Here is a 6,000-nt window from a genome sequence, read left to right as displayed (position 1 = left end):
ATGTTCCAATACTTTTGCTCACGTGACAAATGGGTGGGTTCGAACAAAAAGGTGATATTTTCTAATTTGTGCATCAGATCCTGATGTAAATACCTGGAAATAAAAGCTGAAACGTTGATCTCTGGTTTCACATTCATCGTTTGATGTCAAGCCCAAATGTTTTCAGTCTACAGCAAAAATAAAGGAATTGGCCTCACTGTTCCAATACTTTTGGAGGGCACTGTATATTATATGAGATACAGAATCAAACTGGTACACACTCTCAGACAGGAACACAGAACAAACTCTCTTTTGTTGGTTTGAGGACATGGTTGGGGGTTAAGCAGGAGAGTTTTGACAGTAGATTTCCTACTGAGAGAAGTATAGTTAGCTGGCATCCTGTTATGGCTCTAGTCTCCCTTAACATGGCTAATGATGTCTTCCACTCTGTTCTGGCCTCCCTTTGAGCTCAGCTCATCCTGGGCACACTGCATTAAAATGCACCGTATAGAGCTAGTTCTCTTTCACCAATTAAAGTGACATCACATATATATTTATATGCACACATATATAGCACCTGTCAATGCAGAAATACCCCCCCCATCACCTTCCTCTTTCTCTCCTCATGGATAAATCATACGGGTTCAGTTTGGGACAGAAGGGATGGCGGAGATTGTTAAGCGGAAGAAACCTCCCCGATTCTGTTTCAGGGCACACAGGGTTTGAGATGTGATACTTCCTTTCTAGAAATACACACCCAACGGCACAACAGTGTTCATCAAGATGATACTGTTCATGCACCCCTCCCCGTCTCTCGTGCCTGAGGTAATCACAGACGCAGTTGAGTCGGGAAAACCAAGCTGCCCACCGCATTTGCTCACCCCAATCCAACTGGCACCAAATTTCTGACTGATGATGGCTGTAGAAACCAAGAATGCCTTTTTTCTTCATCTCTTTTACCTCATCCAATACATTTAAATGCAGTTTAACAGTTCAAATGCCTTTGATGGAAACTTTGGTATTAGAAGTGGTGTATAAAACTAGAGTTTAAGGGGAATATGAACGAGTGACCTCGGTCTTGATGCTCCTACTGTGCTCTTCATATGACTCCCCTCGCTCACCTCTTTATCTCACACTAATCCCAAGTAATTTCATATGCAGAAGACAAGATTATATTCCTTTCAACCTTTCCTTTACACATGCACACACTCCTTCCTTTCTGGTATAGCCTGATTATAAAATCTGCATAAAGAGCAGTGGGGGGCCTCTGTGTGATTGTGTTGGTGCAGGAACTAGAGGGTTTGTAATGCCTGGCAGTCAGAGAGGTAGGTCAGAAGCTCCCAGGATCCACTCTGCCTTCCTGTCTGCCTGTGGGATGAGGTATCAGACCACCTGGGGAGAGAGGCTCAGCTCTCTCTTTAGTTTTCATTCACTTGTTCTTTTTCCACAGCACCCACAGACCTGATCTGCAAAGAGGGAGAGAGAGAAGAGAGAGCTTGGAAGAAAAGTTCTGCCGAAGAGACAGAGGGGGAGGACAGTGCGGTGTTAGAGCGCCACCTGCTGGTATGGTAGGGCGAGACAGCTGGTGTTGTGAATCAGGCCGCCACAGTGCAAGGATCGGCTACTTCCCAACACCAGGTTCTCACCCTTACCCCTGACTAAATCCTGAACTTGTTCTACACTTCTCTCAACAACACCATGCAGTCCAATCTTTCCTTCTGTGTGAGTTATTTACTGAATACAAAACGAATGTTTAACATTGTTTGTTTTATAATTATTTCATTTTTAATGTTGATGTATGTTATTTTGAAACATGTACTTGACAAAATGTACCTTATATTTTTATTGAATTAATGTAATAAATAACTGTTCAAAGAACTTAACTTCTTGTCACAACTAAATATAAACTCACAGAGATTTCTTATTTGCTCAAAATGATTAATTTGAAGTGAGCTTTATATATTTTTGAATAAAAACAATATTACAATCCTGGTGCCGTTGTTTTCTGGTCAATAAATTCATTAAATTTGACCGATTCATTCTGCTGTTTTGGAACATAAGAAGGCTTTGAAAAGAAACGATGTCGAAGACTTGAAGTCCACTCCAGAAATTGTCTTGATTGGCGGATCTTGCGCACGCTTAGTTTGGTACCGTTTCCAGCGCCTGGAACTGTGTGATAAAAAGGTTTTTAATAAGTGTGAGCCTCAGTTAGGGCAAGATAGGCAAACATAACCTCTTGTAATTCAGTCGACGAGTATCAACACGATGCCAGATACATTTTCTTTTGACAACGCATTCGATAAATGTAGGCGAATTATGTTTGTCTTCCAAGACAATCTAGCAGGTGAAGAAAATTAGTCCACCCTTGTTCGCTAGCCTCACTTAATCAAGCTAACTACAATAAGCCTACTTAAAAGTAATAGCAAAGTCAGCCCTTGTTACTGCGGCGTTATCTATAACCGCTTACGACAAATGACAATTTTCATTTATCGTGTTGACAAACGCATTTTATTTTACTCCCCATAACAAAATCGACATGCTGCTGTTTTGCTAGTATTGTTGCTCACTTTTCCAGTCTTCCACCGCTAGTCAGTTAGCTAAATGTAAAACTCTGCTGTAAACTACGAATGCACCAGGAATATAAGTATTTGCAGTTTATTTAAATTAGATATCAAGATGATCGCTTCCTCTAGGACGGTCAAATTAAACCGAAATATGTTCAAAGATGCCAATGGATTGTCAAGTGTGCCAAGACGACGACGGCCCTTTACGTCGTGTCCTTCAACCGATGTGACTTTTGGTGAAATTCTGGAGAGGACAAATGACCGCGTGGCGAAGACTGAAACTGTTTTGGAGGACACCGAGGCCTCAAACGACGAAAAACAATCCCCACGTCAAACTTTGCAAGTCCTGGCCGCTGAGGTTTCCCCAGCATTGATAGAAGGAACTACACCAGGTTCCAGTCCACCTTCACACAAAGATGGGTGGCAAAGATCGTCAAATGTGAGCCAATGTAAAGGTACATTGAAATCCAAAAGAAATTATTTGAAATGCAAAAGGGAAAATTGCACTGAGAAAACGTTTGAGGTGAAAGTAGAGGGCCCATACACTAGAAGCAAATACTATAAGTGTAGACGATTTACTAGAAGCATGGGCCAACCTCTGAGGCGTACAGGTTTCTCTTGCAGTCTACAATTTGCAGTTTGCTTCTGCGGTGATTTCAGAAACAAGCAGATAAACACGCAAAAGATAGAACGGACACAAACGAGAGAGTCAAAAGTTTCATGCACCCAAAGTAAGCAATCATTTAAGGCTAATACCAAAAATTCTCGCGATGTGCAACGTAATGCTGAAACTAGACTGAGACAATCATCCTCCAACACCAAAAATACAACAGAAATCAGACCATCACTGTTGCCAGGAAAGGTAGTTAAGACATATCCACTCCGGTCACTGAAAAAGAGTGTCGATTCAGTGTATGGGGTGAGTGCTACGAAAACAGAGGGAGGTCGCAAAGTTGGTAAGGTTTTATCAACAGTGCCAACTCTAGGGACAGATAGAATAGGGACAGATGGAATAGGCACATTAATCGACTCATGCTGCCTACCAGTGAACCACGCTGGACGGGATGGCCTCTTCATTGAACGGACTAAGTCGTCACATCCCTCGATTTCAAGTAAGGTGGATTTTTGTCATATTCGCAGTTTGACTGTACAATCATAACAACAACATGTTATTCTATGATAAATCCTCACCCCGTATTAAAGGTAGTTACACAGTTGCTGGCTAGCTAGCCAATTAGCCAGTTAAGTTAGCTAGCCTCTCCAGTCTTTCTATAATTTTAGTTAGCTATAGTTAGCTATTGTACTGACTAGTTTTGTGGCCATGTATTTACTGTATCATAATCAGTTTTGGCTGGAAACGTTTAGATTCTCAAAAGGACTGTCTGGAAAGTTCATGTTATATCTTGAGTTAACAATTTCTGATCATAAAATCTGTCAATTTCCACTTGCAGACAAAAGGGCAAGCATTACACAACACTGTCCCAAACACAACTTGCGGGTCCAATCAGGAACTTCCCTAAGGAGAGCAAGCCCCCCATCTTGCTGTGCACTGTGTGGAGACATAAAATATACTCCTCCCAAAAGAAGGAACCAGGTTCAGGTCCAGACAAATGATGCTAACGCTGCACCAGAGGAGCCCAAAGTTAGATTTAAGACCAGGAGAACAAACACAAACATTCAGGCCCCTAAGAAATTGATTATATGGGTAGGAAAGTATCCCAAAGTCAAGCTTTGTGACATAGCTAAAGTATTTAAAGGCTCAGTGCAGGATTTTAGATGTGTACTGCCTGACAAACTGACAAGCAAGATGGTGTTCTGCTTCAAACACGAATTAGGGACTGGAGTGTGGTTAGGGCCTTTTTCTAAAGACAGAGATGGACATGGGAGTGAAAAAGATGGTAATCTCAGAGGGAAGGAGTGTGGACACCCTTCCTGCCAGCCTCAGAGACTGACAGTTCACCAGCAAGCCCTCAAAGAACGTTGTGCTGCCTCAGTGAGTGGGAAGAGTGAAGGTCCAACCAATCACTCTGTTTCTCTCTTACTAGGTAAGCAGGCGAGCAGGGGGGCAAGTGGGGCTGGCATGTTGGACAAAGATACGGAGGAAGACCCTGAAGTAGGAAATGACCTGGTAGCAGCAGAAAAGCAACGTTCTAAAAGAATACGGTTGGGTAATGGTGGCTACGTCGCAACTGTGCTTTTGGACCAAGAACAAGAAGGTTCTAATGGCGGCGAGCTAGAAATGGCTTTTGGAGGATCCATGAAGGCAAACAGAGAGGTAGCTTTGAAGCCTGTAATTGCCAGTGACATCAAGTCTCCTGTAGACTCTCCAATACGTGGCAGGGATGATTCAGACAACCCTGTAAGAGGACATGACTCTGCAAGGCAAGATGGCATCCAGAGGAGAGACCCTGGAGGAAGTGACATCTCCGAGGACTCGTCCGAGGACTCGTCTGAGAAGGGCCTGTTCTCCATTAGCCCTGATGAAGCCCGGATGGCGTGTCAGGCAAATGGCGAGCCATCCGAGCAGGCCCTGTTCAGCTGTCAGAGGGTGATGCCCTACGTAAGACGGGCAAAGTTCTCCTGTGCACGCACAGACATGCCCTGGCCCTTTACCGTGCCTAAACCGCCAGCTGTGACATCACACCTCTTTGACACTAGTGAAACTCCGACAATGGACACTGTTCAGTCATCGGCCACTGCTGTCAGCTGTGCCTCAAGGACTGGACACTTGCGGGTTTCCACAGAGAACGTTGTCCCTTCTCATGGAATGACAAATCATATTCCAAATACAAACCAGGGAGTGAAAGGAGAGGGGGAAGTCACTCATTGGATGGAGAAATGTTGGGAGAAGGCAGAGTTTTCTTCATCTGATGGCAGATCAAGGAAGGCAGTGTCTACTTTTCTCCCTGAGCTCAACAAGCTTCTGCACCGTCTTCCTCTCCAAAAAACCAACCCTGTCTCTCCTGTGGAAGACTTCAGGGGTACAGTACCAAACCTCTTCATGCTCAAAGGCGGTTCGGAGACAGACACCACCCTATCCCCAGACCTACCCTCTACTCCTTCTCCTATTGGCCTCAGTGACACCGACACAGCCCCTGTCTCTTTTCCCATGCTGTTCCCCTCCACCCCTGATTCCTTGTACGGCTTCTCACCCACGGCCTGCTCTTATCCAGCCTCCTTCACCGAAGATGGGGCCAGAAATGTGGGTGCAACTTCCAGCCTAGCTGGCTCATCCTCGTGTCCTTCATCAAAAGATATGGATAAGATTGCTGCCGTCCCAGATTTGAACACCTCAGGGGATGTCAGTGAAACAAACACAGCCTCAAATGAATTATGCTCTCGTTCGCACAATTCCTCCCTTCAGTCACTGAACGACACCTTTCATTCATCACAATCGTCCTTTCTTTTAGCCCAAGAAGATGGGGAGATTAAAGAGCCGAAGGAGGGAGGGACTGAA

This window comes from Hypomesus transpacificus, chromosome 4, assembly GCF_021917145.1.
Source record: "Hypomesus transpacificus isolate Combined female chromosome 4, fHypTra1, whole genome shotgun sequence".
Lineage (NCBI taxonomy): Eukaryota > Metazoa > Chordata > Actinopteri > Osmeriformes > Osmeridae > Hypomesus > Hypomesus transpacificus.
Note: the sequence above shows the minus strand (reverse complement) of the source record.